Consider the following 10,734-nt stretch of genomic DNA (forward strand, 5'->3'; position numbering starts at 1 on the left):
CCCCTTAATCCCCATACAGAGGCCACCATCACACTTGGAATCTTCTACGAATTTCTTATGCACCCAAGGGCATGGGCTGCCTTTGTTCCCCTCTGCCCTCACAGAACCTGGCACAGAATAGGCTGAATGATGCTTCAAGGCTTAAGCTCTGGCATTTCCAAAAAAGTTAGACAACCTGCCAAGCACGGAGCTAGCCTCAGCACACACAGGACTAAGGGGAACCCTCCCTCTCAGCCAGGCACTGGGACTGTATCCAAGGGGTCAGATGAACCCCACGGATAGGATTCTTCTGAAATAAATGTGAGCCAAAAGGCAGAGAGGGCTACCAGGACAAGATGGGTCCAGAGAGCCCCCAATACAGAAGAGTTTTTGGCTGTGAGTCTTCTCCTGGTGGTGGTGGTGGTGGTGGTGGTGGTGGTAGGGTGACATGTTTTTCATCCCAGGGAGGAAAAAATGGATCAAATGAAGCCTTTGTAAACGGAGTCACAGAGATGGCAGTGTACATGCCACGCTTCTACAAAATAAGCTGATCTTGAATGGTACAGGAAAAGAGATTCTTAACCACTACTCAGAGGCTATGACAGAAGTCACCACGGCAGAATTGCTTGCTATGTAGCTATGGAGCAAACTGCTTATATATTCCTATTCATACCAGAGGCATTTGCTCTGCCTCTAGTAGAAATCACTGTTGGATGCTTGTCCGTCACTTTGGGGGATCATGGGTGGCCCCTTGACGATAGGGAGGTAGCTTAAGGTAGGCATGGCCCCTGTCACAGTTTGCCAGTCTGTCCACTGACCAGCCGTATAACCTTGGGCAAGCTACGTCTCATGGCCTTAGGTGCACTAAGCGTGAAATGAATCGGCATGAAATAATGCCGAGCTCAGAGGAGGCACACAAATATTTCCTCTCTTGCTCCCAGAAGCAAGAGCATCTCCTTCTCAGCCGTGTGATTCCCAGCCATGCTCCATCCCTCATTTGAAGTCCCACTGCCACCTCCTCTCCATCACAGCCAGATGCTGTTGGCCTATGTGGGAATGTCGCCCATCATTTAGGGCATTGTTTCCATGGGAAAGGCTCTGAGGTTCCAGCCCCCTCCACATAGGAACCAACTTTTAGAACAGCAGCCATTTGGCAGAGGAGGCAGCTGAACTGGTTCCCATGGCAACCACAGCTCGCAGAGCCCCGCCCAGCCCACAGGCTGCACCAGCAACCTAAACCATTACTCACACTGGAAACTTCCTCCTAAAAGGCAATGTTGCTTTTTAAATTGATTTTAATGACATGTATATAAAAACCTCAGGCATCTTTAAATTGGGAAGTATGCTTTTTTTTTTTTTTTTTTCTTTTCTTGGTTGTTGGTTTTATGTCCCCTCTACTCCCTTTTCCCCTACACATAACACCATCCTACATGGAATTATTTCCTGGATTCCAGAACCACTTCCCCAAGCAGAACATCAGCTCCGAGAGGATGACAGCCACACCTTCCCACCCCCTCACAGGGCTGAAGGGACTGTGCCTTCCATAGCCATTCTATCCTGCCCCATTTAGCCTTCTGCCGGCTCTGTCTCTGCCCTCTCTTGTGCCAAGAAGGGACACAATGCCCCTTCTTCCACAAGAAGCTCGCCCACACCCTAAGAAGCTGGCATTTGAGTGGTGAGCCTAGCCTAGCCTTGTCACTCAGCAAATTTCAAAGTATGGTGGGTACTCTATGGGCTGGAGAGATGGCTCAGTGGTTAAGAGCACTGGCTGCTCTTCCAGAGGACCCGGGTTCAATTGCCAAAACCTACAGGGTGGCTCACAACCTCCTCTAACTCCAGTTCAAGAGATCTGATGCCCCCTTCTGTCTTCCTCGGGCACACATGGTACACATGTGATGCACAAACATCAATGCAGGCAAAATACTCACATAAAATAAAAATAAATAGGTAGACAGATAGACGATAGAAGACAGACAGACAGACAGATAGAGGATAGAAGATAGATAGATGGATGACAGAGTGTGGTGGGCACATCTAAGACAACCCAGAAGCAAGAACTCAGTGGCTCTCAGTATTGGCAGTCTAGGGGGTCAGTAACAGTCTTGACGCTGCAGCCAGACAGACAGTGCCCCACAGTGAAGCTTCTTAATGTTTTAGACCCTCCATTTCCCCAGTTAAAAAAAAAAAAAAACAGGACCCAGTGGAACTAACACAGAAGGTGCCTGAGCAAAGGAATGTGTGCAAGGGACAGGGAAACTAACTGATCCCATTTTCTCTTCTAACCTACCAGGTTCCAGTGACTTAGTCCATTTCCTTGCTTAGGCATGTGATTGACTGAGGACATCTGCACACGAGGGAGGATGCTCTGGAAAAGAGTGCTCTCTTCTTCCCAAGCTCTAGAGAGCCTCCAGAATTTGTTTCCCAGAAGACCATCCCCCAAACCACTGTTCACTGTTCCAAGAGAGCTGTGCATGTAAAAGAGATGGTGCTGGTGGCAGACACTGTCAGGGGGTATCTAAGGAAGTTCCTGGCCACCCACTGACCCCACCCAGCACTACTTTAAAAGCAATGTCATATAGTCCTAGTTAAAACCAATGGTGCCCAGAGTGGTAACAACTGCTATTCCTTACTGGGTCTTTGCTGTGGACTGATCAGATGTCGAAGGTTGTGCTTAGAACCGCCATGCCACATGACCGGTGACTCTTTGGTCAGTGGCCTTGAGTTCACTTGCAGCATCACACACCTGCACCCGTCATTGTGACTCACTATTCTAAGCCATTGTTCATCCTGTGGCAGCTTTCCTGGCACTGGCATCAAGGCCAAGATTGGGAAGAGGCCAGAGCAAGGGTACAGGTACCCCAAAAGATGTCACCAACTCCAGTGAAGCTCTGGTACTCACCACTCTTTTACCTCTCTTTTTTTTTTTTTTTGTTTTGTTTTGTTTTGTTTGTTTGTTTATTGTTTTTTGTTTTTCGAGACAGGGTTTCTCTGTGTAGCCTTGGCCACTTTGTAGACCAGGCTGGCCTCGAACTCACAGCGATCCACCTGCCTCTGCCTCCGGAGTGCTGGGATTAAAGGTGTGCACCACTACGCCCGGCTACCTCTCTATTTTGATACTAATTATTTTCAAGATTCCTCCTGGGCCCATCGGGTGGATGGGCCTTTCTAAGTAAAGCGGGCAAGGAGAGGAGGACTTGCTCATTATTAATAGTGCTCTCCTGAGAGTGCATTCACACTGAATCCGTCTTAACAAGCCAATCGCATCCCTGTGATGTCTGGGTGTGCCCAGCACTAGGGGGATGAGGACACATTGCGGGGAGCAACCCAACCCATGTGGAGGAAATGGCTCTGCATTCCAGGAGCTGCCCTTCCCTTCTGCACAATTCCCAGAAATGGGATGCTTCCCCCAGCTGCTGACCTACAGGTTGTGTGCATGTAAGGCAGGACCCACCAGGAGTCTGGGACACTTGGCATCCTTCCCTAAGACTTTCCCCGTCTCCTCTGTATGACATCTGTGCCAACTCAGCCAGCACCATCCCTGGACCACTTGTTGCCTCTAAGAAATTACCACTGCACCCTGCTCCCTCCATTCCTACAGTTGAACCACCCGCCAGCTATGCATATAAGTTCTTGCTACTGAGGACTCAGGTCCATATGATTAAACGTGTGGCTGAGTGCTGCTCCTTCCCGGAACTATGGCAGATGCCACTGACTGGTGGTGGGCCTCCTTCCTTCCTTACACTTAAGAGTCCTTTTCTAGAGTCGGACATGGTGGTGCATGCCTTTAATCCCAGCACTCGGGAGGCAGAGGCAGGCAGATCGCTGTGAGTTTGAGGCCAGCCTGGTCTACAAAGCAAGTCCAGGACCCTGTCTCAAAAAACAAAACAAAACAAACAAACAAAAAAAAGAGTCCTTTTATACCCAGTGCTCCTGTCAGGCAGGAACAAGGTGACTGCATAGAGAAAAATCTCCTGGCATCCTAGATCTAATCCACTGTCCTTCTTGCTCTCTCCCAAGCACCTCATGTAGTGGGTCCTTTTTCTTGGGAAGGACCGCGGTCTTCAGGGGCATCCTGGTTGGTCGTCTTTGGATGACTCTTTTGTTGTCTTCTATGGACTCCACAGCTCTTCTTTTCTGCCTATATCATCCCCCATCAGGCAAGCCAGAAAGACAACACTGGAAGCAAGCAAGGAGAGGGCCCTCGCGCTCCTGTTACCCTATCAGGAGTGACCCTTGGGTCCCCCTCACAAGTATAAGGAGTCTTCTGGACAGGGTCTGGGCTCCCATCTGCCATCTAGCACTGAGTCTCTGAGCAGTCTGCAGAAACCTCTGGCTATCGTCAAGACAGTAATGATCATGTCAGCAGCTAACGCTTAACATAAACAATGTGTCAGAAACGGTTGGGAGACTTCTGACATTCACTGAACTCATTTAGTTTTCAAGCACTGGTTTGATTAACCTAATTTTACAGCTCCAAAAACCACAGGGGCCAATGAGATGGCTCAGCAGATTAAGGTGCTTGCTGACAAGCCTGACAACCCAAGGTCAATCTCTGAGACCCACATGGTAAAAAAGAGAGAGCTGCCTGGGTGTGGTGGTACACGTCTTTAATCCCAGCACTCAGGGAGCCAGAGGCAGGTGGATCGATGTGAGTTCGAGGCCAGCCTGGTCTACAAAGCGAGTCCAGGACAGCCAAGGCTACACAGAGAAACCCTGTCTTGAAAAACAAAATGAGAGAGAGAGAGAGAGAGAGAGAGCTGACTTTCACATGCTGTCCTTTTGACTTCCATATACACACTGGGTGGCACATGTACACACACACATACACACACAAGCTAAATACATAAAGAAACAAATGTAATTTAAAATTAAAAACAGAAACAACTGAGACATGAGAGAAGTTATAAAAATTTCACCAAGGTCTCCCATCTAGAAGAGAGCAATGTAGTCCCAGACCACCACCAGCTCACCACTCTGGGTATCCCTCTGTGGCTGGTAGCATGATGGACACATATGTGCAAAGTCAGGCCCGGGCAGAGACAGCAGGCGCAGGCGTGTTGGAGAGAACACAGCAGTGAGCTAGGGAGGGGGTGTCAGGGTCACAGGGCCAAATCACTGGCCTCATGGGAGTAACAGCAAGGTAGGCGAGAGCAGGGCAAATTCAAGGACCCAACTCCCAAAGTGAGACAAAGCCTGCTGCACAGATCTGGTACCTTGTGGACCAGAGAGGAAGTGGGGAAAACCCAGAGAGCTCTGAGACCTCATTCTGTTTCATTCTCACATGGGACTGTCCACTCTCCTGGTCCCTGCTCCAAGCCCATCCACATACAGAGCTGCTGTTTCCAGCTGGGCCCAGAGCTGGCCCATCATCTGCTATCCAGACCAAGAACTGGAGTTATGTAACCTTGGGTCCTTGGGGGTGGAGGGAACGACATAGCAACAGCACTTGCCCTCAGAGTACTAGGAGAAGCTACGTTATGTGTTTGTTTGACCCAGTGTCTGACACAGACTAACTCCCCAGTAAGCACCAGGTTAGCATCCCAGCATCAGCACCCTTCAAACCCCACTGCAGTGCCTTCCCCAGCAGGAAGAACCCCTACTCCTCCAAGGCCCTTCCTGAGCTCGGGGATGGCGTCTATCTAGCAGTTCAACCAAGGACAGCTCAACTTAACTCAGCCCCTCACCATCCCTCTGCTAGAAGGTTCTCGTGGGAGTCTGTACTAGCTTCATTGCAGATTTTCTGCTGGAGGGTAGCATCCATCTCAGCCTGCAATCATTCGTACAGCAACTCCCCCGGGCAGCAAGCCCCCGAGTGCTCACTGACTGACAGGAGCTATGCAGTCCTTTAGCGTGCCTCCAAGAATTCTGCAGAAGGCTGTTCTCCTTGCAGAGTGTGCAGAAGATTACACATTATTAAGTGGTTCAGTGTTTGACAACATCTCCCCTCAAGATCTTAAATACCAGTGTTCTCTACCAGAAAAACCAAGCCCTCTCTGGGCACCTTGTGTTTTGGAGAGTGTATCATTGGGAGATTCAAAACTGACAAACCACAGGACATAAGAAATGGCCAAGTTATGCCTGAGTCTGGAGAAGAGGAGACAGGGTGAGGAACTAGGATAGCCAACTTCTCAGGGTTCATATCTGCTCAGTCTAGACCAGTGGCTCTCAACCTTCCTAACGCTGAGACCCTTTAATACAATTCCTCATGTCGTGGTGACTTCCCAACCATAAAACTATTTCGTTGCTACTTCATAAATGTAATTTTGCTACTGTTATAAATAATAATATAAATATCTGACATGTAGGGTATCTGATATGTAATATCCAAAGGGGTCATGACCCACAGGTTGTAAACCACTGGTCTATACGCCAATGCTGTAATGTAAGATTTTGCGGAAGAGGGGCATCTTAGCTGTGCTGGCAGCTCTAGGGGAAGTCTCCCTAGTAAAGGAAAACCCTAGATATGTATTATCTGGGTAAACAAGAAGAAGATGCATGCCCCAGGTGAGGAACAGAAGCTGCAAAGCTATGAAGCTCAGAAGCATGAAAGCAAGGGCACAGTGAGTGCTCGAAGCCACAAGACGTGGCTGGGTGTAGAGCATGGATGTGATGAATTAGGAGAGTGAGGGTGAGAGAAAAGCCAGAGAATTCTATGTTTGCAGCTTTACATTGAGCATGGTACAACAGCTTCCAGTGGCTGCTCGAGAAACATCCAGTGATGAGGGAACCATTGACCAAGGCTGCAGGGATAGGCAGGTGAGGTCATGGCGGGCCTGCACATGCTAGAGGCCCACAGATCCTCTCCTGCCAGTAGGCTAACAGACTCTTGCAATTAGGCCTGCTGCACGGCTGCCCCATGACACAGGGCCTCCACCTTGTTGTGACGGCCACAAGGGGATTACACAGTAGGTAAATCCCAGCAGAGCCCACGTAAGGCTGGACAGATTGCACAATGCAAACTCTAAGTACTAGGGTTAGGGAAAGATTGGAGAGTCAAGTAGGAGAGAGGCACAGGTGACCCAGGTGAGGTCCAGTGGGGTCATCCAAGCCTGAGGCAGAAGCCAAGTGAAGGGCGCTACTCCATTTTATCGAAGGGGAAACAGAGTCAAAGATGCTGAGGCATCTGCCCAAAGGTACAAACCAGTAAGGGGAGAGGCTAAAGTGTTTGCCCCCAGGCCCTGGCAAGTTGCAAGACTCTAAGTTGTCTCCCTCACAATAGCTGACGGGCTGCCAGGGGCCTCAGTGTCTCAGGATCCATGCAGCCTTCAGGCCATGGGCCATACCTGACCTCTGCAGGCCCAGCTCTGCTTCTTACTGTGCCCCCAGTACCTCATCAAGGACAGGGGGAAAGGGAGGATGGCGGCTCAAAGGTGATAAACAGAGCCACTGGTTTTGTGAGGGCGGGGCTCTAGCTGGAGCGGGGGGGGGGGGGGCCAGGGCCCCCCCTGGCGTTTGCTTTGTGAACCCTTGTTCTGGATCCCTGGGGGTGGGGGGAGGGGCAGGGATTAATTAATACTTTCCTGGTGCTGGGGCAGTCTCACCTGCAGCTAAGGGGCAGAATTTCTTTAGCCTGCCATAGGAATCTACATGTGACTAGTGGTCACTCCACCATGCCACAGAAAGCATTCCCCTTACTTAGGGCCTTCCACAGTCAAGCAGGCTGCTGACCTGCCTTGCCTGCAGCTTGTACTCAGCTGATCTCTCTCAGGGCTCCCTTTCCCTCTTCGCTGCTCTGCAGCTCAGTCCAGCTCAACCCTGCACTGACTAGCTTCAGCTGCCACGGTGGCTCTCAACCTTCCTAATGCTGTGACCCTTTAATGCAATTCCTTATGTTGTGGGGACCCCCAAGCATAAAATTATTTCGTTGCTCCTTCATAGCTGTTTAACTGTTATGAATCATAAAGTGAATGTGTTTCCCAATGGTCTTAGGGCGACCTCTGGGAAGGGGTTGTGACCCACGGGTTGAGAACCAATGAGTACCTCAAATTCAAAGCCAAGGTCTGGAAAGTCTGCTGCACGTGGTGGCTTGCCTGCTCAGTGGTTACAGTCGACCCCTGGCTTGGGGCCCCTCCTCAGCAGTGTCCTCTTGGTCCTTCAGCCCTGTTCCTCTTTAGCCGCCCTTGAGCACAGAGACCCTCTCGGAAAGTCACGCGTGGCAAGCTGAAGCTATCTGAGCAGACCCTCCCAGGCTTTCCCCCTGCTGCTTGGCAGCCCTCCCGGATCCAGCCTCTGCCCCCACTAATTCCCGGCAGGGTGTCCTCAGGGGCAGGCATAGTGTCCATGCTGGAGGTGCTGGTGTCCCTAGGCAGCCTTCCAGTAAGGGCCTTCCAACTGAACCGCCTCCAGCACTCTCTGTGGAGGTGCTGCCTCTTCTTCGCAGGCCCCGCTGAACCGCTGAACCGAAGCTCAGAAGGAGGCCTCTTCCTCCGGGCCCTACTCTACCTCTTCTGGGGAGCCTCTTGCTTCAGTCTGTGGAGTTTCAGGCAGACACCCAGCGACAGCCATTATTCACTGGCCCCCAGAACCCCAAAGGGCAGGCGTCTGCGGCTCGGTACATAGCTAGCTGAGGTCCAGAGCCGTAAAGCTCCTACTTGGCCACATGGCCATTCTGCCTCTTTTAAGGGGCAAGCCCCTCCGCGCCGCCCCTGCCATCAGATTCCTCTGCTAGTGTGGAGAAGGGGGCTGAAGGCAGACCCTCAACGACTCTGACCCAGCTGGCAGCTGCCGCGAGAGAACATCTGCAGCAGAGCAGTGTTTTGTTTTGGTCTATCCAGGGCCTCTGTAAATGGCTTAGGTCTTTGCTGTCGTGGACTCACTTTGTAGACCAGGCTGGCCTCGAACTCACAGCGATCCGCCTGCCTCTGCCTCCTGAGTGCTGGGATTAAAAGCGTGCACCACCACGCCGGACTCAATAACTTACCTTTTTAGAGTAACTAGAAGTCTGGGTCTCCAGATTTTAAAATACTGGCCATCTGTTTAAAAGGTTTTCACATTGTATAAGCCAAACAAATGGCCCCCATACCTCTTAACGGGTCTGCCCTGGGTCAGCGGCTCCCTCCTCAGCCCCTTCTGTCATATACATAATCCTAGAGCTGTGGTGGCCTGGGACAGGTGCATCTTCACTCCTGGTCTAGCCTGGGTCTGGCTACAAAGAGCCAAAAGAGAAAAGCAATGGAATTGGCCCCATGCAGCAACAGGGGTTCCCTCAGCCTGAAGGGAAATTTCCAGGGGCGTGTTCTCCACACAGAGGGTGCACAGCCAGTCTCAGGAGTGGCTCAGACCCAGGGAGGTGGAGGGCAAAAGGCCCATTAAAAAGGGATATTGTTTTCCTCATTTATTTTCAAAACATTAAACACCATTATCAAAGAATGTGAACGTTTTTTTTAGTGCTTGACCGGAAAAAAAAAAAAAAAAAAAAAAAAAAAAAGAAAGAGATGAGGACTAGGCTCTTCCCAGAGGTAGAGCGAGGCAATCTAATTTCCATTTTTAAAGAGTAACCAGATGGATGGGCCAAATAAAGGGGGAACTTCCTGGAAACGAGCTGGCATGGCAACCAGCGGGCTGATGGGATTTTCCTATGAGGGCTGTGGAATGGTACAAGGAAGAGGACCAGCGGCCAGCCTCCGAGGGTCCAACCAGGGCTCCAGCAGGGCAGGGGGCTTTCTCAAGTGACTCTCCCAAACTCAGGATTTTACACTTTCTCGCTACATCTCACCCTTCAAGCTCTATAGTTTTCTCTGTTTGTTTGTTTGTTTCCCCTCTGCCTTCCTAACCAAGCAGATCTGAGTTGGAAAGAAGAGGAAGACTAGGCAACAGGTCTAGTCCCAAGGGTTCAACCAAAAGTCATCACTGACTGGGTGGCCAGTCTCCTACCCTCTGCTTGCTTTCTTTCTTTTCTTTCTTTCTTTCTTCTTTCCTTCCTTCCTCAGTCTCCTACTTTCCTCGTCCTTTCCTCCTTCCTTCCTTCCCTTTCTTTTTTTGTTTGTTTGTTTTTCTTTTTTGAGACAGAGTCTCACTATGTAAGCCTCGCTGTCTAGGAACTCACTATGTAGACCAGGCTGGTCTCAGACTAATAGAGATCCACCTGCCTCTGCCTTCCAAGTGCTGGGTGGGATTAAAGGTGGGCGCCACCACACTTAGCTCCCTCTGCTTTCTACATAGCACTTTCATTAAAAGTCATTCTCCTAGGGGCTGGAGTTGTAGTTCCATCGGCAGACTGTTTGCCTAGCGTGCATTAAATCCTGGGTTTAATCGTCAGCATTCCGTAAACCATACAAAGCAGCTCCTACCCATAATCCCAGGACGTGCAAAGTAGAGACAAAAAGATCCGGGATTCATGGTCATTCTTGGCTACACAGCAAGTTTGAAGTCAGCCTGGGATACACGAGACCCTGTTGTGGGGGGCAGGTGTATATCTCGCCCCCTTTCTGCAAAACTGGCCTCTGGCCAGCACGTGCCATTATAACACCTGTTCATCTAACCCTAACCACATACTAGGCTCCCATTATGTACTTGCCTCTCTGACGCCTAATGTGTCTCGGACTTGGTGAGACTGCAGTTATGTCCCACCCCATCACACTCTGTGATCTACCTTTATCACATTTCACGTGCTGGTACCTTAACGCTTACTTATAGACAATACAGTGTGACTTCCCCATTTGTGGCCAATGCACATCCCCACAGAGGCTCAGTGAACATCTGTGGACCCACATCACCTCTGCTCTTCACAGCTAGTCTACCAAAGAAAACCTCCAC

Source organism: Acomys russatus, chromosome 32 (assembly GCF_903995435.1).
Source record: "Acomys russatus chromosome 32, mAcoRus1.1, whole genome shotgun sequence".
Taxonomy (NCBI): domain Eukaryota; kingdom Metazoa; phylum Chordata; class Mammalia; order Rodentia; family Muridae; genus Acomys; species Acomys russatus.